The following is a 26897-nucleotide window of genomic DNA, read 5'->3' as shown; positions in this document are numbered from 1 at the left end:
CTTTCAAATTAGTGTTTTTGTATTTTGGGGTAAATACCCAGAACTGGAATGGCTAGGTCATAGGCAGTTCTATTCTTAATTTTTTGAGGAATCGCCATAGTGTTTTCCACAGTGACTGCATCAATTTACATTCCCACTAACAGCACATGAGGGTTCCCTTTTCTTCACATCCTCACCAACACTTATTTGTTGTCTTTTTGATGATGGTCATTCTAACGGATGTGAGGTGGTATCTCATTGTGGTTCAGTTTGCATTTCCCTGATGATCAGTGATGTTGAGCATCTTTTCATGTATCTGTTGGCCATCTGAATGTCTTCTTTGGAAAACTGTCTGTTCAGATCCTCTGCCCTTATAAATATCAGGTTGTTTGGGGTTTTTCTGTTGTTGAGTTGTATGAGCTGTTTATATATTTTAGGTATTAGCCCCTTGTCAGATATACAATTGGCAAATATCTTCCCCCATTTGGTTGGTTGTCGTTTCATTTTCTTGATGGTTTCCTTTGCCATGCGGAAGCTTTTTAGTTTGATGTAGTCCCATTTGTTTATTTTGGCCTTTGTTTCCCTGGCCTGAGGAGACATATCTAGAAAGATGTTGCTAAGACCAGTGTCAAAGAATGTACTGCTTATGTTTTCTTGTAGAAGTTTTGTGGTTTCAGGTCTTACATCCAAGTCTTTAACCCATTTTGAATTAATTTTGTGGTTTTCTATGATGTTTTCCTCAGTTTCTTTTCTGTTTTTTAAGAAGAAATCTATTTTTTAATAAATTTATTTATTTCTGGCTGCGTTGGGTCTTCGTTGCTGCGTGGCTTTCTCTAGTTGCGGCGAGCGGGGGCCACACTTCATTGCGGTGCGCGGGCTTCTCACGCAGTGGCTTTGCTTATTGCCACCCCTCAGCTTTTGAACTCCCTCAGCTTTTGTTTGTCTGGGAGAGCCGTTATTTCTCCTTCGTATCTGAAGGATAACTTTGCTGGATAGAGTATTCTTGGCTGACAGTTTTTATTTTTTAATATTTGAGTATGTCATTCCACTCTCTTGTAGAGTTTCTGCTCAGAAATCTGCTGACAGCCTAATAGTGGTTCGTTTCTAGGTTACTTTCTTTTTTCCTGGCTGCCTTTAAAATTCTTTTTTAAATTGTGAATTTTAAAAATATATATTTATTTATTTATGGCTGCGGTGGGTCTTTGTTGCTGTGTGTGGGCTTTCTCCAGGTGCAGTGAGCGGGGGCTACTCTTTGTTTCAGTGTGTGGGCTTCTCATTGTGGTGGTTTCTCTTGTCATGGAGCACAAGTGGCTTCTCTTGTCCGCTGCATTGGCAGGCAGATTCTTAACCACTTCGTCACCAGGGAAGTCCCCAAGTCCCCTAAATTGTGACTTTTGACAGTTTTAATATAACGTGTCTTGGAAAAGGTCTTTTTGCATTGAGGTAACTAGGAGTTCTCTTAGCTTCATGGACTTGTGTATCCAGTTCCTTCCCCAGTTTGGGAAGTTCTCAGCTATTAATTCTTTAAATAATCTCTCTGCTTCTCCCTCTCTCCTCATTCTGGGATACCCATTATCCTTATGTTGCCTTTTCTGATGGAGTCAAATAGTTCTTGTAGAATTTCTTCATTAAAAAAATATATATATCTTCAGGACTTCCCTTGTGGTGCAGTGCTTAAGAAGCCGCCTGCCAATGTAGGGGACACAGGTTCGATCCCTGGTCTGGGAAGATCCCACGGGCTGCGGAGCAACTAAGCCCGTGCGTCACAACTACTGAGCCTGCGCTCTAGAGCCCATGAGCCACAACTACTGAAGTCCACGCGCCTAGAGCCTGTGCTCCGCAACAAGAGAAGCCACCGCAATGAAAAGCCTGCGCACTGCAATGAAGAGTAGCCCCTGCTTGCCACAACTATAGAAAGCCCACGTGCAGCAATGAAGACAGAACACAGCCAAAAATAAATAAATAAGTTAAAAAAAAGAGAAATCTTCATTCTCTCTCCTCTTCTACCTGAATCATTTCTAGATTTCTATCTTCGAGCTCATGAATTCTCTCTTCCACGTGGTCTGCTCTATTTCCAGTACTTTCTTATGCATTCCTCATCTCCTTTATTGAGTTCTTTAGCTCCAGAATGTATATTTGGTTCTTTTTAAAGTTTCAATCTCTTCGGTAAAGTATTCCTTCTATTCATTAATTTTACTCCTGAGCTCCATGAACTGCCTGAGTTTTCTTGTAGCTTGTTAAGTTTCTTCATGACAGCTATTTTGCATTCTCTATCAGTGAGATCACAAACTCCTGTGACTCTGTTTGGTTTCGGGATAATTGTCATTTTCTTTTTGTGATATCGTGTTACCATGGTTTTTCATGGTGCTGGATGAGTTGTTCCTTCGCGAGTGCATTTGAAGTAGCCAACACCTTTCCTATTTAAGTAAATCTTTTTTAATGTTCATTCTCACGATTTAACAGGTTCTTAATTCGAGTCTTTTTTGGTTTCCCAGTAGGTGGCGCTGGAGCACAAGATTTTGGTTTCACTACCTGCTCTGCCTCTGGTAATATTTGAGAATTGGCACTTTCCAGCCTCCCTGGCCTCTGCCACAGGGGATGCAGGTGCCCTTGTTGCTGCTGATGCCTCCAGGGTCGCTGGTGCCCTGCTGCTGCGGGTGTCACTGCTGTCACTGGTGTCGCTGCTGGGGGCACTGCGGTGGCGGGTGCCTCTGCGACGTGTGGGGTGGCTGGGGGCAGGCACAACCACCACCGCATGGGGAGTGAAAGGGGGAACTGGGGTTGCAGGTGACTTCTCCTTGGGTGGGGGACTGGGTTGGCGGGTGCTGCTGAAGCTGGAGGGACTGGGGTTGTGGGCTCTGCCACCACCACTGCCCAGTTCCCTGTGGCCATGGGTGCCGCTGTGGCTGGCGGCAGGCGTGGTGGGCACCACCTCCGTTGTTCCCGCGGTTCTGCCCTCTCTGTGTGTCCCGTCCACCCGCCTTCAGGTGCACAGATGTGTGGAGCTCTCCAGAGTCCCAGTGTGCCGGGAAGAGGCGCATTTGCCGAGTTGTGGATGTTTTACTAGTTGTAGGGTGAAGGAGAGAGACAAAGGGAGCTTCTCATGCAGCCGTGATGCTGACCCCTCTGTCACAGTGATCCATTATTAAAGGTTAAAAAATTTTAAACTACTCAAGGGCTTTATGAAATCTTTTATTTTCTAATTATCCACGTTATTCTTATATGCTACCATGCCCTGTCTCCACCTCTACCCCAGCTCAAAAATCACAGAAGACCCTGCCTTTCACCTGCCACCTGCCACCTACACCCTCCCCTCCCCTCCCCTCCCCTCCCCAGTATGTAAGGAAGACTCTGCCTAGGCACAGAGAATAGAGATTTTTTTTTCTTTTTTTAAACAGGAGTCCTATTTTATTTCATTTATTTTTTAAATTAATTTATTTTTGGCTGCATTGGGTCTTCCTTGCTGTGCGTGGGCTTTACGGCGAGCAGGGGGCTACTCTTCGCTGTGATGTGTGGACTCATTGTGGTGGCTTCTCTTGTTGTGGAGCATGGGCTCTTAGGTGCGTGGGCTTCAGTAGTTGTGGCATGAGGGCTCAGTAGTTGTGGCTCGCGGGCTCTAGAGCACAGGCTCAGCAGTTGTGGCGTACGGGGTTAGTTGCTCTGCGGCATGTGGTATCTTCCTGAACCAGGGTTCAAACCCTTGTCTCCCGCATTGGCAGGCAGATTCTTAACCACTGTACCACCAGGGAAGTCCAGATCTTTGTTTCTTGATTAGAGTCTTTTGTTTCTTGTTCTTTTGTCCTCTGTTGTTTTATTTTGTTTTTTTTCCCCTAGTGATTCTGAAATCAGTTTTTACAACATTTGTGGATGTAAGAAAATCAGATATCTGTAAAAATCAGACCTTCAAAAGAAAAATAATTAGGGGAAGAGTATAAGAGAAGAGTGTTGTTAAAGTTTTCACTGAACAGCTCCTTTAAGTTATCAAGCTCTCCGAACACATAATATATAACTGAATTTGCAAAACTTGGATTTGTGTATAACTTTTCAGGAGCACCCATAGCCCACGTCTAGCAGTGCCCCTGACTACTCATGTAAGTTTCACTCAGCGTCCAGTAAGGAGGGTCCAGGCTTTTTTAAATAGAGAAAGTTGAATAAGATAAACCATCATTCCCTTCAGTAATAATTAACCCTATGAGTTATTAGTCCATGTGTTAATAAAAACAATAAATCAAAGCTTTTCAATAACAACAATCATTATGAAAATAGGTTTAAGTGAAGGTGTTTTTGTTTACAATACAATTTGTATTCATACCTGACCTGGGTTACGTGGCTTGGTGGTGCTCACTCATCGTGAACTGGTCTTAGCCCATCCATCTGCCATCAACAGTAGGTTTCCAGGCTGGTAAACTTCAAGCACTTAAGAATTTAAATTTGATCTGATCCCCAGATAAGATTTAATTGGCTTGAAGTGTGTTAAAGGAAAATATTAAAAGATATTCAAGGAAAAGGACATTTATATTCAGCTCAGCTGTAGAAGTCACATCATCAAGTTAATAATTAATTTGAGGCTAATTGACAACTGTGTAGCTAAACAAAGCTGATTTTTTAAATATTTATTTTTTATTGAGATGTAATTGACCTATGGCACTGTATTAGTTTCAGATGTACAGCATAAGGATTTGATATTTGTATACATTGAGAAATGACCACCACAGTAAGTGTAGTTAATATCCTTCACCATACATAGTTACAAAATTTTTTGCTCCTGATGAGAACTTTAAAGAGCTATTCTCTCAGCAACTTTCAAATATGCAAAACAGTATAATTAACTGTAGTCATCATGCTGTACATCACACCCCCAGGACTTATTTACTTTATAGCTAGCAGTTAGGAATTCCCTGGCAGTTAGGATGGGTGCTTTCACTGCCCAAGGACTGGGGTTCGATCCCTGGAAGGGGAATTAAGATCCTGCAAGTCTGGTCGTGGCCAAAAAAAAAAAATGTATTTAGTATCTTTGGACAACATTCCCACATTTTATTCACCCCCACCATCTCCACTTCTAGCAGCCACCAATCTGTTCTGTGCATCTACGAGCTCACTTTTTTGTTTTAAAAATATTCCACACATAAGTGAGATCATAAAATAAGACTTTTTAATTTATTTTCTTTTATTTTTTTAAATTGAAGTATAGTTAATTTACAATGTGTTAATTTTGAGTGTACAGCAAAGTGATTCAGTTTTGTGTGTGTGTGTGTGTGTGTGTATGTATGTGTGTGTGTGTGTGTGTGTGTGTGTGTGTGTGTGTATTCTTTTTCAGGTTCTTTTCCATTATAGTTTATTACAAGGTATTGAGTATAGTTCCCTGTGCTATACAGTAGGTTCTTGTTGTTTACCAAAGATGATTTTTAAAGTTAACATTACCTATTACCAAGGTAATATTCTTTTTTCCTCCAAGGATTGGTGACAAATGCAATGAAAGCATTAGAATAATAGGATTTTAGAGCTGAAGGAAACAATTTTTCTACATGAAAGTTCAAAGGTTTCTCCCATATATTGTCTGTGTTTCACAAATCAGTTTAGGCTAGACCATAAATCTACTCAGTGCCAGACCATATCTCAGAATTTGCAGTTCCGTGTTTTTTCCATCGCTCCACACCCATTTCAGATTGCCCAGGATGGATGTTTCCTTCCAGAAACTGTTTGCTCAGCTCTGGTGTCAGCTGGGAGGATGCCCTCTCCTCAGCCGTGCTGGATCTCTTCCCACAAGCTGATTTCAGCAACTGAGTAGATATTGTTACCACCAGCTTCAGTAACCAGGCCAAGGTTTCTGGACCTACATGTGGATACAAGAGACCATTTTATTACTGATCTGTTTTATGACTAGGAGAGTGGCCTGTTTTTTGTCTTACTTCCTTAGTGCAGCCTTATAAAAATTATTCTGCACCTCAGTTTCTCAAGATATGAATAGAAGCAAAAGGAGTAATAGAGGTTGTAATAAATTAAAGCAAAGGAATGTGGCAAGAGCAGACATTTGGAATTTAGGAAAATAGAGAGTAATCAAAAAGCCTGTTTTGAAAAAGCTTACAGTAGTTTTGTTAGAAGTTGCAATGTAGGTTAATTTTTTCCCCTGCTTTTCTTTATTTTTCAAAATTTCTGCATTATTTCATGTATTTTATATGAAAACTATAAAACATGTTTTTAAAAACACTGTCCCTTAGGAACATTTACTCTGAGGCTGCTTCTCACCTAAGGAAATTAACTTGTGCTCAGCAGAGAGTTCCAATTATTAGATCCTGTGTCTTTTTTTCTATTTCTTATTCATTAGCAGAAGAATTAAACTGAAAAGAAAATTTCTATTACGTGTTTTTTCTCTCCTCTTGGAAGAAAGGTGTTTTGTGATTCATTATTTTTTTATATCTGAAAATTCACTTTAACTTGGCTTGTCTTTTCTTCTATTTCTTTCCCTTCTTTTCTTTTCTTTACTTCCTGTCTTTCTTTTCTTAAAAGTTTACTGTCTGACACACATACAGGTTTTTAGATTTTATCTTTTATCATTCTCATGCTGAAAGTAATGACTGACATTATTGATGAGGTTAATAAATAGGGGAAGTTGGCAAAAAAGAAATAATAACACTTTTTTATAAAGTTTATTTATTTATTTTAGTTGAAGCATAGTTGATTTACAATGTTGTGTTAGCTTTAGGTGTACAGCAAAGTGATTCAGTTATACATATATATATTCTTTTCCATATTCTTTTCCATTATGATTTATCACAGAATATTGAATATAGTTCTGTATATAGTCGGACCTTGTTGTTTTCCCATCCTATATACAATGGTTTGCATCTGCTAACCCAAACCTCCCAATCCACCCCTCCCCCACCTCCCTCCTCTTTGGCAACCACAAGTCTGTCCTCTATGTCTGTGAGTCTGTTTATGTTTCTTAAATAAGTTCATTTGTGTCATATTTTAGATTCCACATGTAAATGATATCATATGATATTTGTCTTTCTCTTTATGACTTATTTCACTTAGTATGATAATCTCTAGGTCCATCCATGTAGCTGCAAATGACATTATTTCATTCTTTTTTATGGCTGAGTAATATTCCATTATATCTATATCTATATCTATCTATCTATCTATATATATATCACATCTTCTTTATCCATTCATCTGCCAATGGACACTTAGGTTGTTTCCATGACCTGGCTATTGTAAATAGTGCTGCTATGAACATTGGGGTGCATGTATCTTTTCAAATTGTGGTTTTCTTGGGATATATGCCCAGGAATGGGATTGCAAGATCATATGGTAACTCTATTTTTAGTTTTTTAAGGAAACTCCATACTGTTCTCCATAGTGGCTGCACCAATTTACCTTCCCACCAAGAAATAATAACTCTTAGGAAATAAGGAGGGGTCATAAATGCCCTTGAAGTTTTAATTCTGTGTTCTACATATTCTTGCCAAATCTGACTGATAGTGTAATGACCCGAGCTGCCTCAGGACCACACTGCCAGGCCTGAACCCATGGGCATCACTGAAAACACAGCCCAGACAGATGCAGTAAAAATAAAAGTGGTTAGCACTTGGTGCTCTCACTGCCAGGGGCCTGGGTTCGATCCCTGGTCGGGGAACTAAGATCCCACAAGATGCAGAGCCAAAAAAAAAAAAAGTGTTAAAAAAAGATAAGCATTTCACCTGTCTCCTGCCTGCTGAGCACTCTATGTCCTTGTCTTTCAAAAAGCAGAGCAGCTGTGATCAAGCCTGTGGAAAACACAGAGATGTGTCAGCACCTTCATGTTTATCGTAGGACTCAATCCTCCCCCAGGAAAAGCAAGCTGCACATCCTATTATGAAATTTTATCTTGCGTAAGGCACAAACCCCCTCAGTGTCCTTTCCCTTTGACTCTTTTTCTGCAGAGAGACAGGCATGGAGACTCAGGCGAAGGCTTGGCCTGCCGGTCAGCCAGGTCTCTGGAGCCAGCCCAGGGAGAAGTGGGGGCGGGTGGAGGGGACATGTAGTTTGGATTATCAGGGGGAGGTTTAGCAGCTGTTTGCTTGGGTGACCAACAGTCAGCAAGGCTAAGATGCCATGACTTCCCAGGAAGGAACCAGAAGGCCAGGGAGATAGATGTGCTGAAATAGGTTTATCATGGAGATCTCCGCCCTCCTTACCACACCTCCTTGGAGAGCCAGAGGGCAGACCTTCACTGACACATTGGGAAATTTGTCAACAGTTTGTTGGGAGGCAGAGAAGAGCTCTGTGGTTGCTGTCCTCTGGGGCCAGGGTTGGTGGGAGATGCTGCCATTGAGCTGTGCTCCCTGATTTCAGAGAGGAGGCAGGATCCCAGGGAGGAGGACAGGTCCTAGGGAGGAGGACAGGATCCCAGGGAGGAGGACAGGATCCCAGGGAGAAGGACAGGATCCCAGGGAGGAGGAGGCAGGATCCCAGGGAGGAGGCAGGATCCCAGGGAAGAGGACAGATCCCAGGGAGGAGGATAGGATCCCAGGGAGAAGAACAGGATCCCAGGGAGAAGGACAGGATCCCAGGGAGGAGGCAGGATCCCAGGGAGGAGGACAGGATCCCAGAGAGGAGGCAGGATCCCAGGGAGGAGGACAGGATCCCAGGGAGGAGGATAGGATCCCAGGGAGGAGGCAGGATCCCAGGGAGGAGGACAGGATCCCAGGGAGGAGGCAGGATCCCAGGGAGGAGGCAGGATCCCAGGGAGGAGGATAGGATCCCAGGGAGGAGGCAGGATCCCAGGGAGGAGGACAGGATCCCAGGGAGGAGGCAGGATCCCAGGGAGGAGGCAGGATCCCAGGGAGGAGGACAGGATCCCAGGGAGGAGGCAGGATCCCAGGGAGGAGGACAGGATCCCCGGGAGGAGGACAGGATCCCCAGGAGGAGGCAGGATCCCAAGGAGGAAGAGGCAGGATCCAGGGAGGAGGACAGGATCCCAGGGAGTAGGACATGATTCCAGGGAGGAGGCAGGATCCCAAGGAGGAGGAGGCAAGATCCAGGGAGGAGGACAGGATTCCAGGGAGGAGGCAGGATCCCAGAGAGGAGGCAGGATCCCAGGGAGGAGGACAGGATCCCAGGGAGGAGGATAGGATCCCAGGGAGGAGGCAGGATCCCAGGGAGGAGGACAGGATCCCAGGGAGGAGGACAGGATCCCAGGGAGGAGGCAGGATCCCAGGGAGGAGGCAGGATCCCAGGGAGGAGGACAGGATCCCAGGGAGGAGGCAGGATCCCAGGGAGGAGGACAGGATCCCCGGGAGGAGGACAGGATCCCCGGGAGGAGGCAGGATCCCAAGGAGGAGGAGGCAGGATCCAGGGAGGAGGACAGGATCCCAGGGAGTAGGACATGATTCCAGGGAGGAGGCAGGATCCCAAGGAGGAGGAGGCAAGATCCAGGGAGGAGGACAGGATTCCAGGGAGGAGGCAGGATCCCAGGGAGGAAGACAGGTTTGCAGGAAGGAGGCAGGATCCCAGAAGCACTATGAAACCAGCAAAAGACCGGTTGGACCAGTGACTTTTATGGGTGGTTGGGACTAAGTAGTCATCAGTATCTTGAACTGTAAGATATTTGAGGGATGCTAATGGGTCACAGTATCCTTAGGAATGAAATAGGTGGGCAATCTATACTTGATCTATATAACAGCAACAATTCTAGTTTTGTTTGTTTGTTTTTTGTGTGTGTGTAATGTCCCCTTTTTATGAAACGTGGAGAATAGACAAATCCTTAGAGACAAAAAGTAGATTAGTTGTAACCTGGGCTGAGGGTGGAGTGGGGATTGTGGCTAAGCGGGACTAGGTGAATCAGGGGGCTGGACCATTGTATGGACCAGCAGGCTTACCTCTGTAGATGTGTGTATGTTTTGCATAGGGTTGAAGAAACCAGAACAAAGGCCTGCAGAAAAGCACCTGACAGCTTCGAGCTCCAGGACACCAAGCCTGGGATCCGCCTCCACCCGGAAGCCTGCCCTCCAGGGACAGGCAAACCCCATCCAGATTCAAACCCGGTCTTGCAGGCCTGGGCCTGTTGGAGATGGAGAGATGGCTTGGAATACAGGTCCAACCTTATCTATCCCCTGGCACCTGGAAGAAGCGGCCGCCCCATCTGCCCATCTCCGTGCAGCTCATCTCGATCCTGAGCTCCTGATGTTCTGCCCCTGATGCGCAATTCTTCTTTTCTTTTTCTTTAAAAAATTTTTTTTTGGCTGTGTTGGGTTTTGGTTGCAGTATGTGGGCTTTCGGCAAGCAGGGGCTACTCTCCGTTGTGGTGTGTGGACTTCTCATTGCCGTGGCTTCTCTTGTTGTGGAACACGGGCTCTAGGCACACGGGCTTCAGTAGTTGCAGCACGCAGGCTCAGTGGTTGCGGCACACCAGCCCTAGGGCCCACGGGCTTCAGTAGTTGTGACACACGGGCTTAGCTGCTCCACGGCATGTGGGATCTTCCCAGACCAGGGCTCGAACCTATGTCCCCTGCATTAGCAGGTGGATTCTTAACCACTGAGCCACCAGGGAAGTCCCCTGAAGTGCAATTCTAGGTCTTCTTACAAATCATCTCAAATCATAGTACTTTAAAACAATCATTCATCATTATCTTTCGTAATTCTGCGCATGATTCTTTTTTATTGTGGTAAAATATATATAACATGAAATTTACCATTTTAACCATTTTTAATTGTACAGTTCAGTGGCATTAAGTACAATCGCATTGTTGTGTAACCGTCGCCACCATCCACGGAACACTTTACCTTCCCAAATAGAAACTCTGTCCCCATTAAGCACTGACTCCCCACCCCCCTCCCTCAGCCCCTGACGACCACTGTCTACTTTGTGTCTCTGTGCACCCGACAACTCTGGGTACCTCATCTAAGTGGAATCCTACAGCATTTATTCTTTTGTGACTGGATTATTTCTGCTAGTATAATGCCTTCAAGATTCATCCACGCTCTAGCCAGTGTCAGAATTTCCTTCCCCTTTGAGGCTAAATAATATTCCATTTATAGATGGGCCACATTTTGTGCATCGATTTGTCTATTGATAGGCATTTGGGTTGTTTCCATCTTCTGACTATTGTGAATAATTGTGCGGTGCGCGCTGGTGTACAAATATCTATTGGAGTCCTTGCTGCTTCCAATTCCTTTGGGTAATAAATACCCAGGAGTGGATTTACTGGAGCATATGGTAGTTCTGTGTTCAATATTTTGAGAACTCACCATACTGTTTTCCACAGTAGCTGCACCATTCTACCTTCCCATCAGCAATGCACAAGGGTTCCAATTCCTCCACATTCTACCGAAACTATTGTTCACTGTTTTTATTTTCTTTGATGGTAGCCTTCCTGATGGGTGTGAATGTGGTGGTTCTTGCTTGGGGTCTCTCAGGGAGCTGCAGTCAGATGGGGACCAGGGCCAGGGGTCATCGGCAGCTCCCTCACGTGTCTGCTACAAGGTTGAGGTAGGGGCCACAGCTGGGGCAGTGAGCAGAGTTCCCTGCAAGCAGCTCCTCCGCATGGCTGGTTTGGGCTCTCTCATAGCATGATGGCCTCTGGCTTCCCCAGAAAGTGTCCCAGAAACAGGAAGTGGAAGCTGCCAGTGTCTGAACTCTGGGCCTGGATTCTGACATGTGGTCCCCTCCTCCGTGTTCTTTAGTCAAGCACTTAGCAGTCGGGCCGGTTTCAAAGGGCGGTAACATGGATTACCATGTATCATGGAGCCTCCCTCCAAGGTGGAGGAATGTCCAAAGGTGTGAGGCCATTGTCAGCCTGCCAGACCTGGCTGACCACAGGGGAGCGGTGGCCTCTCAGTCAGTCAAAGGCAGTCAAAGCCCTGAGGTGTCCCTGAAAGAGGGGCCCAGAGTCCCCAGAGGAGGTCCCTGTAATGCCTCACGTGTAAACTGCCGTCTCCTTCCAAGTCTCCCCTAAAGCAACAGGGACCGTCTGCTAAGGAGGCTGTGCTCTGGAGAAAGGAAGCTATTCTCCTTTCAGGGCTGGCTAGATGCTGGATTCTGAGTTAACACACACCTGGGTCTTCAAAGTGGCCTTGTATCTGCAGCTAAAGTGTGGGCTTCTGGGGGTCACAGGGCTAAAGGGGTTGTGACCGTTGTGACCTGAGTTCTCACAGGGGGCCCAGCGGGTCTGCAGACACACCGTGGTCCTGCCCTGTTCCTAAATGTGTGACTGAAAAGACACCCCCAGCAAACTGCTCCACTATGGCTGGGTAAACCCAAAGCCCCTTCCCACCCTGAAGGGAAGAAGGACTTGGAAGATGAGAGGGGATCCTGATCACATGCCCCCACATCCCCTAAACAACTTCGCCTGTTTAACCTGTGAAAGTGACTGGGCCTCAGAGGAATCACTGTGGATTCATGATAACCGGGCTGTGGTTCCAGTTGCAGTGGCCATTGTATTAATTGTGGCATCTTTACTGGGGCAACTGAAGGCAGCTCCTGGCACCTGGGATTCAACTACTATCTAGAAAGTGCTTTTTATCCGTGGCAGTTTGCAAAGAGCCGGCCCACGTCATCTCTTCAGCTCTGTGCACAGCCTTGCAGAGAAACTGGTCTTTTTTTTTTATTTCAAATTGAAGTATAATTGATTTACAATGTTGTGTTAACTTCTGCTGTAGGGCAAAATGAGTCAGTTATATATTATACATATATATATATACTTTTTCATATTCTTTTCCATGATGGTTTGTCACAGGATACTGAATATAGTTCCCTGTGCTGTACAGTAGGACCTTGTTGTTTATCCATTCTATATGTACTAGAGAAACGGGTCGCCTTGACCTCCCACAGAATGTCACCTGGTCCTTTGCAGAGGTGGCATGGTGCTCAGGGGGCCCGATGAGGGGGAAGGGGAAAGTACTGTAGCTACAGTTGAGTATTCGGGGGACTGTGACGAGACTTTTAAGCTAAAGCATGAGACTTGAGGGACTTCTCCCCCCCACGGGGCAGTTCTCTTGTCTTCACAGCAGTAGCTCCTGCCAGGGACGCACCCTCCCCCGGAGGCCCCTCCTTATTTTCCTCTACACATCAATCCTCCCTGTAGCGGCTATATATTGGGGTTTCCTAAGGCTTAGTCCTAAACCTTCTAGTCAGAGAACTGGTCTTTGTCACATGCAGTTCCAGCAGCGGCAGGACCCGTGACCCCAGCAGCACCGCCGGGCTCGGGAGGGCAGGGGAGAAAGGCCGCCTCCAGGCCCTGGGGAGCTTGTGGGGGTGGTGGTGTCCTCCTGGCCATCTCTGCTGTTTCAGGGTGTGTGGCTCCTTCCTGAGCCCTCTTGAGCTCCTGGTGATACCCCAAATCCTTGAAAAGAATTCCTTTCTGCTTAAATTAGCTAGATTTTCTTTCTGTTGCTTGGCTGTAAAAACTTGACTAATATGATTCCCAGAGGTATATCCACTCCTGGCTTCTTTGAGATTCAGACCTGCAGATGCAACCTATTTAGCACTTGAACTTAGAGGTCTGAATGGTACCCTGGATACCCAAGTCTGTGGCTGACGTCATGCTCTCCCTCAACTCTTCTCCCTTTGAGGGTAACTTGTGTCATCAAAGGCCATCTGTGTTATCACCCTGGACCCCCAGAGCCCCAAAGGGTGCCTGCCACCCGGCCAGAGCCTATCACACCCTGATGGCTGAGCAGATAGAAGTTTGTAAGCATCCTCACTTCTTCACACCCTCATCTCTTGCTGTTTGAATTTTAAAGCTTGCCAACCTGCTGAGTGCCAAAGTGATCTCATTTAACTCCTTTCCCTGATCATGGGTGAGGCCAATAACATGTTCATTGTTACAGGCCACTGTGATTTTTACTCCTCAATAATTCATTCCTTTACCAGTTTTTCTAACTTGTTGTTGATCTTTTTCTTATCAATTCGATCAAGTTCTTAATATATTCTGGACACTATTTTTTTTAATAAACTTTGCAAATATTTTCTTGCTGTCTGTGATTTGGCTTTTTACATTGTTTGTGGTGTCACTTTTTTTAAATGCAAAGCTTTAAAATTTGATGCTGTCGAAACTCTCAGTTCTGTCCGTTCTGATTTATGCTTTCTGTATCTTAAGAAATATGTCCACACTTGTGAGCTCATAAACCTTCTTTTCTTCTAAAGGTTAAAGACTGTCTTTTCAATTTATATATATATATATTTTTTTTTCTTTCTTTTTTTTTGCAGTACGCGGGCCTCTCCCATTGTGGAGCACAGGCTGCAGACGCGCAGGCTCAGCGGCCATGGCTCACGGGCCCAGCCACTCCGCGGCATGTGGGATCTTCCCGGACCGGGGAACGAACCCGTGTCCCCTGCATTGGCAGGCGGACTCTCAACCACTGCACCACCAGGTAATCCCTATATCTGGAATTTTTAAAGATGTTTTATGGAATGAGATAATAGAGAGAATGGGATGGGAACTTGACAAATTCTATTTCTGGAAGTTTTCCGTGACTGGTCCAGGAGGCTGTTGGTGAGCACGAGCCCCAGCACCATGTATGGCAAGTTCTTGCTCTAAGGTTTCTCTCCTTTCTTTGACACTCCCTGGCTCACCTTGTCCCTACAGACACTCCCCACAAAGAGAACAAGCATGCAGGTGTAGGATGCAGGTGTAGACACTCGCCACAAAGAGAACAAGCATGAAGGTGTAGGTGTAGCACGAGCCCCAGCACCATGTATGGCAAGTTCTTGCTCTAAGGTTTCTCTCCTTTCTTTGACACTCCCTGGCTCACCTTGTCCCTACAGACACTCCCCACAAAGAGAACAAGCATGCAGGTGTAGGAACAAGCATGCACACTCCCCACAAAGAGAACAAGCATTCCGTGCCACAAGGAAGGCACGGAAACAGGATTGTGGTCACGAGGAATAAAGGTACCGGGTGAAGTTGGTAGGCAAGGTCGTGCTGCTAACAGCTCCCATAGACAAGCAGACAGAGATATTTCCTCCAATTCAGCCCTGGCTTTTTGAGAACTTGAAACTCCAGCACAGCAGTCCTATCTCTGACCCCACTACCTTTGCAGTCTGGGTGATACCTAGTGTAGTCTGGCCTCCCTCCCAGGCTGGGGCTGAGCAAGGGGAGACGGTATTAAGGTCACTGAGAGCCAGGTGCACCAAGGTTATGTCCCCATGGTTCAGGTAAAGAGCAAATCTCACCCGACGCAAATTTTCTACAGACCTGGAGTCTGGGCGTAACCCATTAAGAAGAGAGAGAGCTGTTTTCTGCATTTGTTCTTTCCTTCTGGCTCCCGCACTGCAAGGTACAGGCCGGATGTGTAAACTACTTGGGACCCCAAAGCCAGATGGTAGACCACGTATATGTGGAAGAATCATTTCCTCCTTATTTTGTTTAAATAATAGGAAAAAAAATAGTCTGATTAGAAATATTATCTTACAAGTAAGAACTGTGAAGTTCAGCTAGTTCTTGGGGGTAGGTTTTGTGGTCACATGAAAATTTGTTTCTGAGATGAGTAAACAGGGGGGCAGAGAGAGTCTGTTTAATACATTTCATGTTTTTCAAATTTTAAATGAGAAAATGTCATATGTATACAAGGATCTATAAAGGTAAATGAGTAGTTTAAAGAGCATAATAAACTGAGCATCTGTATCTAAGGATTCAGATTAAGATCACAAGCATCTCAGAAGTTCCTTACATGCTCCTGTTAAGGGTCTCCCCTTACCCCCCCCCCACAAGGGGTAACTGCATCCTGATCCTGTACTAATAATTTGCTTGTTTTTTCATAATGCTTTACCATTCATGTATGAGCCCTCAGTAATAAATGGTTTAGTTTTGAAAAACCAAATTGTGAGCTCAATCCTACCTATGCCAGGAGAGGGTGGCATTACCCCTATTATATGAAGGATCCTAGGAGACGAAAAGCTGAACAAGGTCTCTGAGTCATAATCAGGCTCTTCATTTTCTAGTTTCTTAAAGTGGAAGCTTAGATATGTTAGTTTTCTACCATAGGTGTTTAAATTTCTCTATAAAAATGCTATAGGGAACTCCCTGGCGGTCCAGTGGTTAGGACTTGGTGCTTTCACTGCAGGGACCTGATTTCGATCCCTGGTCGGAAAACTAAGGTTTCTGCAAGCTGTGTGGCCAAAAACAAAAACAAACAAACAAAAAAAAGCTATAAATTTCTCTCAAAGTGTTGCTTTTTATGCATCCTACAGATTTTGATATGGTGTTTTCATTTTTGTTTAGTTCAAAATATTTTCTACTTTTTCATGAGACTTGGACTCATGGATTACTAAGAAGTGAGCTGTTTAATTTTCAGATAATTGGGGTATTTTCTAGATCTTTCTATTATTGACTTCTAATTTAATTCATTATGGTCAGAGAACGAACACACTGAACTGTGATTTCAATTCTTTTAAATTTGGTAGAGTTTATTTTATGGCCCAGAATATGGCCTATCCTGTTGAATATTTTATGTTCACTTGAAAAGAATGTATTCTGCTGGTGTTGAGTGGAATATTCCATAAATGTCAATTAGATCCAGTTGGTTGATGGGTGTCATTCATTTTTTTCTACATCTTTGCTGATTTTCTGTCTACTTGTTCTATCAATTACTGAGAGAAAAGAATTGAAATATCAATTATAATTGATATCAAGTGTATAATCAATATATTGTATAATATCAAGTACAATTGTGGAACTGTCCATGTTTTCCTTTCAGTTTTATTAGTTTTTTCCTCTTTTTCTTTCTATTAGTATTTTGGAATGCTTTAATTAGGTGCATTAATGTATCTTCTTGGTGAGACAATACTTTTATCATTATGTACTGTTCCTTTTTATCCATGGTAATTTTCCTTGTTCTGAAGTCGACTTTGATGTTAATTTAGCTGCTCTGGCTTTCTTTTGATTAGTGGTTTGATGAATGTTTACATGATATACCTTTTTCCACCCTTTTATGTGTCTCTCAGTATAGTTTTCAGTTTGCATTTCTCTTATGATTGGTGAGGTTAAACATCTTTTTGTATATTTAAGGACTATATTTACATCTTCGTGTGCATTGCTGAACTCATGTTGTTTGTCTATTTTTTTCAGGTTTTTCATCTTTTGTTCTTTCCATTTTTAAACAGTGTTTTGCATATGAGGAAGATTCGCTCTTTAGCTGTGATATATATTACAAATATTTTCTCCCAGTTTGCTAGTTGTATTTTAACTTTGTTTATGCTTTGGGGGTTTCATTTCCACGTTAAGATTTTTATTTATTTATTTTATATAGTTACATTTGTCATTCTTGTTTTGTTATTGCATCTGGGTTTTGAATCATAGTTAGAAAGCCTTTTTACATTAGCTTAAGGACATATATTCCAAATATTGTGTTCAAAAGTTACTTGGGTTAATACTCTCCTCTTTTTTATATATATATATATATATATATATATATATATATATATATATATATATATATATATCCAGATTAAAAAGGACCATGTTTTCTTCTAGTATTTGTATGGTTTCCTAAATCTATGATTCAGTAGGAATTTATTCTTTTTTTTTTACATCTTTATTGGAGTAAAATTGCTTTACAATGGTGTGTTAGTTTCTGCTTTATAACAAAGTGAATCAGTTATACATATACATATGTTCCCATATCTGTTCCCTTTTGCATCTCCCTCCCTCCCACCGTCCCTATCCCACCCCTCTAGGTGGTCACAAAGCACCGAGTTGATCTCCCTGTGCTATGTGGCTGCTTCCCACTAGCTATCTATTTTACATTTGGTAGTGTATATATGTCCATGCCACTCTCTCACTTTGTCCCAGCTTACCCTCCCCCCTCCCCATATCCTCAAGTCCATTCTCTAGTAGGTCTGTGTCTTTATTCCTGTCTTACCCCTAGGTTCTTCATGACATGTTTTTTTTTTCTTAGATTCCATATATATGTGTTAGCATACGGTATTTGTCTTTCTCTTTCTCTTTCTGACTTACTTCACTCTGTATGACAGACTCTAGGTCCATCCACCTCACTACAAATAACTCAATTTCATTGCTTTTTATGGCTGAGTAATATTCCATTGTACATATGGGCCACATCTTCTTTATCCATTCATCTGATGATGGACACTTAGGTTGTTTCCATCTTCTGGCTATTGTAAATAGAGCTGCAATGAACATTTTGGTACATGACTCTTTTTGAATTATGGTTTTCTCAGGGTATATGCCCAGTAGTGGGATTGCTGGGTCGTATGGTAGTTCTATTTGTAGTTTTTTAAGGAACCTCCATACTGCTCTCCATAGTGGCTGTATCAATTCACATTCCCACCAGCAGTGCAAGAGTGTTCCCTTTTCTCCACACCCTCTCCAGCATTTATTGTTTCTAGATTTTTTGATGATGGCCATTCTGAGCGGTGTGAGATGATATCTCATTGTCGTTTTGATTTGCATTTCTCTAATGATTAATGATGTTGAGAATTCTTTCACGTGTTTGTTGGCACTCTGTATATCTTCTTTGGAGAAATGTCTATTTAGGTCTTCTGCCCATTTTTGGATTGGGTTGTTTGTTTTTTTGTTATTGAGCTGCATGAGCTGCTTGTAAATTTTGGAGATGAATCCTTTGTCAGTTGCTTCATTGGCAAATATTTTCTCCCGTTCTGAGGGTTGTCTTTTGGTCTTGTTTATGGATTCCTTTGCTGTGCAAAAGCTTTGAAGTTTCATTAGGTCCCATTTGCTTATTTTTGTTTTTATTTCCATTTCTCTAGGAGGTGGGTCAGAAAGGATCTTGCTGTGATTTATGTCATAGAGTGTTCTGCCTATGTTTTCCTCTAAGAGTTTGATAGTTTCTGGCCTTACATTTAGGTCTTTAATCCATTTTGAGCTTATTTTTGTGTATGGTGCTAGGGAGTGTTCTAATCTCATACTTTAAAATGTAGCTGTCCAGTTTTCCCAGCACCACTTATTGAAGAGGCTGTCCTTTCTCCACTGTACATTCCTGCCTCCTTTATCAAAGATAAGGTGACCATATGTGCATGGGTTTATCTCTGGGCTTTCTATCCTGTTCCATTGATGTATATTTCTGTTTTTGTGCCAGTACCATCCTGTCTTGATTACTGTAGTTTTGTAGTATGGTCTGAAGTCAGGGAGCCTGATTCCTCCAGCTCTGTTTTTCGTTCTCAAGATTGCTTTGGCTATTCGGGGTCTTTTGTGTTTCCATACAAATTGTGAATTTTTTTGTTCTAGTTCTGTGAAAAATGCCAGTGGTGGTTTGATAGGGATTGCACTGAATCTGTAGATTGCTTTGGGTAGTAGAGTCATTTTCACAATGTTGATTCTTCCTATCCAGGAACATGGTATATCTCTCCATCTATTTGTATCATCTTTAATTTCTTTCATCAGTGTCTTATAATTTTCTGCATACAGGTCTTTTGTCTCCTTAGGTAGGCTTATTCCTATATATTTTATTCTTTTTGTTGCAATGGTAAATGGGAGTGTTTTCTTGATTTCACTTTCAGATATTTCATCATTAGTGTATAGGAATGCCAGAGATTTTTGTGCATTAATTTTGTATCCTGCTACTTTACAAAATTCATTGATTAGCTCTAGTAGTTTTCTGGTAGCATCTTTAGGATTCTCTATGTATACTATCATGTCATCTGCAAACAGTGACAGCTTTATTTCTTCTTTTCCGATTTGGATTCCTTTTATTTCCTTTTCTTCTCTGACTGCTGTGGCTAAAACTTCCAAAACTATGTTGTGTAAGAGTGGTGAGAATGGGAACCTTGTCTTGTTCCTGATCTTAGTGGAAATGGTTTCAGTTTTTCACCATTGAGGACGATGTTGGCTGTGGGTTTTTCATATATGGCCTTTATTATGTTGTGGAAAGTTCCCTCTATGCCTACTTTCTGGAGTGTTTTTATCATAAAAGGGTGTTGAATTTTACTGAAAACTTTCTCTGCATTTATTGAGATGACCATATGTTTTTTCTCCTTCAATTTGTTAATATGGTGTATCACATTGATTGATTTGCGTATACTGAAGAATCCTTGCATTCCTGGAATAAACCCCACCTGATCGTGGTGTATGATCCTCTTAATGTGCTGTTGGATTCTGTTTGCTAGTATTTTGTTGAGGATTTTTGCATCTATGTTCATCAGTGATATTGGCCTGTAGTTTTCTTTCTTTGTGACATCCTTGTCTGGTTTTGGTATCAGAGTGATGGTGGCCTTGTAGAATGAGTACCTCCCTCTGCTATATTTTGGAAGAGTTTGAGAAGGATAGGTGTTAGCTCTTCTCTAAATGTTTGATAGAATTCGCCTGTGAAGCCACCTGGTCCTGAACTTTTGTTTGTTGGAAGATTTTTAATCACAGTTTCAATTTCAGTGCTTGTGATTGGTCTGTTCATATTTTCTATTTCTTCCTGATTCAGTCTTGGCAGGTTGTGCATTTCTAAGAATTTGTCCATTTTTTCCAGGTTGTCCATTTTATTGGCATAGAGTTGCTTGTAGTAATCTCTCATGATCTTTTGTATTTCTGCAGTGTCAGTTGTTACTTCTCCTTTTTCATTTCTAATTCTATTGATTTGAGTCTTCTCCCTTTTTTTCTTGGTGAGTCTGGCTAATGGTTTAGCAATTTTGTTTATCTTCTCAAATAACCAGCTTTTAGTTTTATTGATCTTTGCTATCATTTCCTTCATTTCTTTTTCACTTATTTCTGAACTGATCTTTATGATTTCTTTCCTTCTGCTAACTTTGGGGCTTTTTGTTCTTCCTTCTCTAATTGCTTTAGGTGCAAGGTTAGGTTGTTTTTCCGAGATGTTTCCTGTTTCTTAAGGTAGGACTGTATTGCTATAAACTTCCCTTTTAGAACTGCTTTTGCTGCATCACATATGTTTTGGGTTGTCGTGTCTCCATTGTCATTTATTTCTAGGTATTGTTTTGATTTCCTCTTTGATTTCTTCAGTGATCACTTCATTATTAAGTAGTGTATTGTTTAGCCTCCATGTGTTTGTATTTTTTACAGATTTTTTCCTGTAATTGATATCTAGTCTCATAGCATTGTGGTTGGAAGGATACTTGATACCATTTCAATTTTCTTAAATTTACCAAGCTTGATTTGTGACCCAAGATATGATCTATCGTGGAGAATGTTCCGTGAGCACTTGAGAAAAATGTGTATTCTGTTGTTTTTGGATGGAATGTCCTATAAATATCAATTAAGTCCATCTTGTTTAATGTATCATTTAAAGCTTGTGTTTCCTTATTTATTTTCATTTTGGATGATCTGTCCATTGGTGAAAGTGGGATGTTAAAGCCCCCTACTATGAATGTGTTACTGTCGATTTCCCCTTTTATGGCTGTTAGTATTTGCCTTATGTATTAGGTGCTCCTAGGTTGGGTGCATAAATATTTACAATTTTTATATCTTCTTCTTGGATTGACCCCTTGATCATTATGTAGTGTCATTCTTTTTCTCTTCTAATAGTCTTTATTTTAAAGTTTATTTTGTCTGATATGAGAATTGCTACTCCAGCTTTATTTTGGTTTCCCTTTGCATGGAATATCTTTTTCCATCCCCTCACTTTCAGTCTGTATGTGTCTCTAGGTCTGAAGTGGGTCTCTTGTAGACAGCATATATATGGGTCTTGTTTTTGTATCCATTCAGCCAGTCTGTGTCTTTTGGTGGGAGCATTTAATCCATTTACATTTATGGTAATTATTGATATGTATGTTCCTATTCCCATTTTCTTAATTGTTTTGGGTTCGTTATTGTAGGTCTTTTCCTTCTCTTGTGTTTCTTGCCCAGAGAAGGTCCTTTAGCATTTGTTGTAAAGCTGGTTTGGCGGTGCTGAATTCTCTTAGCTTTTGCTTGTCTGTAAAGGTTTTAATTTCTCCATCAAATCTGAATGAGATCCTTGCTGGGTAGAGTAATCTTGGTTGTAGGTTTTTCTCCTTCATCACTTTATATATGTCCTGCCACTCCCTTCTGGCTTGCAGAGTTTCTGCTGAAAGATCAGCTGTTAACCTTATGGGGATTCCCTTGTGTGTTATTTGTTGTCTTTCCCTTGCTGCTTTTAATATGTTTTCTTTGTATTTAATTTTTGACATTTTGATTAATATGTGTCTTGGCGTGTTTCTCCTTTGATTTACCCTGTATGGGACTCTCTGTGCTTCCTGGACTTGATTAACTATTTCCTTTCCCATATTAGGGAAGTTTTCAACTATAATCTCTTCAAATATTTTCTCAGTCCCTTTCTTTTTCTCTTCTTCTTCTGGAACCCCTATGATTCGATTGTTGGTGCATTTAATGTTGTCCCAGATGTCTCTGAGACTGTCCTCAGTTCTTTTCATTCTTTTTTCTTTATTCTGCTCTGCAGTAGTTATTTCCACTATTTTATCTTCCAGGTCACTTATCGTTCTTCTGCTTCAGTTATTCTGCTATTCATTCCATCTAGAGTATTTTTAATTTCATTTATTGTATTGTTCATCGTTGTTTGTTTCATCTTTAGTTCTTCTAGGTCCTTGTTAAATGTTTCTTGCATTTTGTCTATTCTATTTCCAAGATTTGGGATCATCCTTACTATCATTATTCTGAATTCTTTTTCAGGTAGACTGCCTATTTGCTCTTCATTTGTTAGGTCTGGTGGGTTTTTATCTTGCTCCTTCATCTGCTGTGTGTTTTTCTTTCTTCTCATTTTGCTTATCTTACTGTGTTCGGGGTCTCCTTTTTGCAGGCTGCAGGTTCGTAGTTCCCATTGTTTCTGGTATCTGTCCCCAGTGGCTAAGGTTGGTTCAGTGGGTTGTGTTGGCTTCCTGGTGGAGGGGACTAGTGCCTGTGTTCTGGTGGATGAGGCTGGATCTTGCCTTTCTGGTGGGCAGATCCACGTCTGGTGGTGTGTTTTGGGGTGTCTGTGGACTTATTATGATTTTAGGCAGCCTCTCTGCTAATGGGTGGGGCTGTGTTCCTGTCTTGCTAGTTGTTTGGCATAGGGTGTCCAGCACTGTAGCTTGCTGGTCGTTGAGTGAAGCTGGGTGTTTGTGTTGAGATGGAGATCCCTGGGAGATTTTCACCGTTTGATATTATGTGGAGCTGGGAGGTCTCTTGTGGACCAGTGTCCTGAAGTTGGCTCTCCCACCTCAGAGGCACAGCACTGACTCCTGGCTGCAGCACCAAGAGCCTTTCATTCACACAGCTCAGAATAAAAGGGAGAAAAAGTTGAAAGAAAGAAAGAGGATAAAAGAAAATAAGATAAAGTAAGATAAAATAAAATCAAGTTATTAAAATAAAAAATAATTATTAAGAAAAATTTTTTTAAAAAGTAAAAATAATAATAATAACGGACGGATAGAACCCTAGAACAAATGGTGAAAGCAAAGCTATACAGACAAAATCTCACACAGAAGCATACACATACACACTCACAAAAAATAGGAAAAAATCATAAATCTTGCTCTCAAAGTCCACCTCCTCAATTTGGGATGATTCGTTGTCTATTCAGGTATTCCACAGATGCAGGGAACATCAAGTTGATTATGGAGCTTTAATCCGCTGCTCCTGAGGCTGCTGGGAGAGATATCCCTTTCTCTTCTTTGTTCGCACAGCTCCCGGGGTTCAGCTTTGGATTTGGCCCCACCTCTGCGTGTAGGTCGCCTGAGGGCGTCTGTTCTTCGCTCAGACAGGACGGGGTTAAAGGAGCCGCTGATTCGGGGGCTCTGGCTCACTCAGGCCAGGGGGGAGGGAGGGGCACGATGCGGGGCGGGCCTGCGGCGGCAGAGGCCAGCATGATGTTGCACCAGCCTGGGGCACGCCGTGCGTTCTCCCGGGGAAGTTGTCCCTGGATCCCGGGACCCTGGCAGTGGCGGGCTGCACAGGCTCCCCAGAAGTGGGGTGTGGATAGTGACCCGTGCTCGCACACAGGCTTCTTGGTGGCGGCAGCAGCAGCCTTAGAGTCTCATGCCTGTCTCTGGGGTCTGCGCTGTTAGCCGCGGCTCGCGCCCGTCTCTGGAGCTCCTTTAAGCAGCACTCTTAATCCCCTCTCCTCGTGCCCCAGGAAACAAAGAGGGAAGAAAAAGTCTCTTGCCTCTTCGGCAGGTCCAGACTTTTCCCCGGACTCCCTCCCGGCCAGCCATGGCGCACTAACCCCCTGAAGGCTGTGTTCACGCTGCCAACCCCAGTCCTCTCCCTGCGCTCCGACCTAAGCCCAAGCCTCAACTCCCAGCCCCGCCCGCCCCGGCGGGTGAGCAGAGAAGCCTCTCGGGCTGGTGAGTGCCGGTCGGCCCTGATCCTCTGTGCGGGAATCTCTCCGCTTTGCCCCCCGCACCCCTGTTATTGCGCTCTCTTCCGCGTCTCCGAAGCTGTCCCCCTCCACCACCCGCAGTCTCCGCCCGCGAAGGGGCTTCTAGTGTGTGGAAACCTTTCCTCCTTCACGGCTCCCTCCCACTGGTGCAGGTCCCGTCCCTATCCTTTTGTCTCTGTTTATTCTTTTTTCTTTTGCCCTACCCAGGTACGTGGGGAGTTTCTTGCCTTTTGGGAGGTCTGAGGTCTTCTTCCAGCATTCAGTAGGTGTTCTGTAGGAGTTGTTCCACGTGTAGATGTATTTCTGATGTATCTGTGGGGAGGAAGGTGATCTCCGCATCTTACTCTTCCACCATCTTCCCCGCCGTCCTGCAAGATCAGGAATTTATTCTTGTGTATGGTATAAGATATGAACCTAATTTTATCTTTTTCCAAATGACTATCAAATCTTAGCACGGGGACTTCCCTGGTGGTGCAGTGGTTGAGAGTCCGCCTGCCGATGCAGGGGACGCGGGTTCGTGCCCCAGTCCGGGAAGATCCCACATGCCGCGGAGCAGCTGGGCCCATGAGCCATGGCTGCTGAGCCTGCGCATCCGGAGCCTGTGCTCCCCAGCGGGAGAGGCCACAACAGTGAGAGGCCCACGTACCGCCAAAAAAAAAAAAAAACTTGTTAGTATTTTTTTTTCATTGAGGCATAGTTGATTTACTATATTATATCAGTTTCAGGTGTACAACATAGTGATTCACAAATTTAAAGGTTATACTCCATTTATGGTTATTATAAAACATTGCTTATATTCCCGGTGCTGTACAATATATCCTTGTCACTTATTTATTTTATACATAGTAGTTTGTACCTCTAAAACCCCTACCCCATCTTGCCCCTCCCTTCCTCCTCTCCCCACTGGCAACCAATGGTTTGTTCTCTGTATCTGTGAGTCTGTTTCTTTTTTGTTACATTCCCTAGTTTTTCTTTTTTAGATTCCATGTATAAGTGATATCATACAGTATTTGTCTTTCTCCATCTGCCTTATTTCACTAAGCATAATACCCTCTGAGTCCATCCATATTGTACCTTGTTAGTATTTTTATTGGTATTGCCTTACCAAAAAATTGCTTTACAAAAATATTTTCTCTTTATCAATAGAGAGACTTGAGGGAATTCCCTGGTGGTCCAGTGGTGAGGACTCAGCCTTCTCACTGCCTGGGCCCGGGTTCAATCCCTGGTGGGGAAAGTAAGATACAGCAAGCCACACAGCGTGACCAAAGGGGGGAAAATTAAGAGACTTGGGAAGAAGTTTATGAAGTGGAATCATCTTACTGAAGAACAAGTAATGTCTTTTTATTTGTTCAAGTCAACTTTTGTGTTTTTAAGAAGTTTAAAAAGTCTTTCCCATATAGATTTTGTACATTTATTGGATCAATTCATTCCTAGGATATTTTACCTTCGTTGTTGCTATTGTAGATGAGATTTTTCCTTTCATTTCATCAGCTAACTTTTTAGGAAAGCTAATGATTTCTGCATGTTAGTGTTATAACTTGTTACTTTACTGAATTCTTTTGTTTTAGTTTTATCATTGATTATCTTGAGTTTTACAGTTATGTGATCAGATCCTCTGCAAATAGAAATGGTTTTGTTTCTTTTCAGTTCTTACCTGTCCAATCTGTCATTGCTTTCTCTTGCCTAATTGCATTGCTTAATACCTCCAGTACAGTGTGGCAAGTGGTGGTGATAATGGACACACTTGCCTTGTTCCTAATCCTAGCAGAAGTGCTGTTTGTGCACTGGTGCTTTCCCATTAGCAGGATGCTGGCTTTAGGGCTTTAGGACTAAGGTATGTATAGTTTTAAGTATCTATCTATGATTAAGAAGGTGTCAATTAATTCCTATTTTAATTTGTTTTTACCAGGAATGAATGTTGCATTTTATAAAAGGTTTTGCAGCAGCGATGCAGGCAGTCATATGATTTTTCTCATAGATCTATTACTAGGTTTTATTATATTAATGAATTTCTTAATAGTGACCCCATCTTGAATTCCTTTAATAATTCCCACTCTTTTTAAAAGCCCATTTTACTTTTTTCCTGGAATGCTTTTCTGCATCCCACCCACTTCATGTGAATGATTCCTGTGCATCTTCCCTCTCGGTGTTTACATGTCCTGCCTTTCCCTGACTTCCCACACTTTGTCTCTTTGTTATAATATCTCATGATAAGTCTATAAATTCATCAAATCATTCTATACATGTTAGCTTCCTCCTACGTGCCAGGCAGGATTCTAGGTATTGGGGAAGGAGTTGTGAACAAGGAAGCAAAGAACTGCCCTCAGGCAGCTCACAGACACCATTTATTTATTTATTTTCCTAACATTCAACACAATTCATAGTTTAACACTGCCTGTCTGTTACTGTCTGTAAGCGTCATGAGAAAAAGACCGCGTTTGTCTTGTTCACTGTTGATACACCAGGTAGGTACAGTGGTAAGTATATATTAGATGAATCTATAGATCTATGTTTATTTTTATATTTTACATATTTTGTATTCCAGGCTAGGAGAAACTCGTCACAATTACACAGACATACTTCTTTTTTTTTTTCAGTTCAACTATAAATTTTTCTCACCCGTATGTAGTTGAAACCTCTCATGAAGAAATGTCACTGAGGGACAGTCTGGGCTTCAT

General features: G+C 42.7%; 1 long non-coding RNA gene across 1 annotated transcript in view; it reads left to right on the top strand.

Annotated features, from left to right (window-relative positions):
* The window catches only part of LOC132593618 (uncharacterized), a 57618-nt gene that overhangs the window by 21793 nt on the left and 8928 nt on the right, over positions 1 to 26897 (top strand). Inside the window, exon 2 of the long non-coding RNA XR_009559316.2 lies at positions 14171 to 14334. This is a non-coding gene — a long non-coding RNA (uncharacterized lncRNA). The remainder of the gene's footprint in view (positions 1 to 14170; positions 14335 to 26897) is intronic.

Source organism: Globicephala melas, chromosome 16 (assembly GCF_963455315.2).
Source record: "Globicephala melas chromosome 16, mGloMel1.2, whole genome shotgun sequence".
NCBI lineage: Eukaryota > Metazoa > Chordata > Mammalia > Artiodactyla > Delphinidae > Globicephala > Globicephala melas.
The sequence above is the reverse complement of the archived record's forward strand: the minus strand, read 5'-3'. Positions and strand labels throughout refer to the sequence as shown.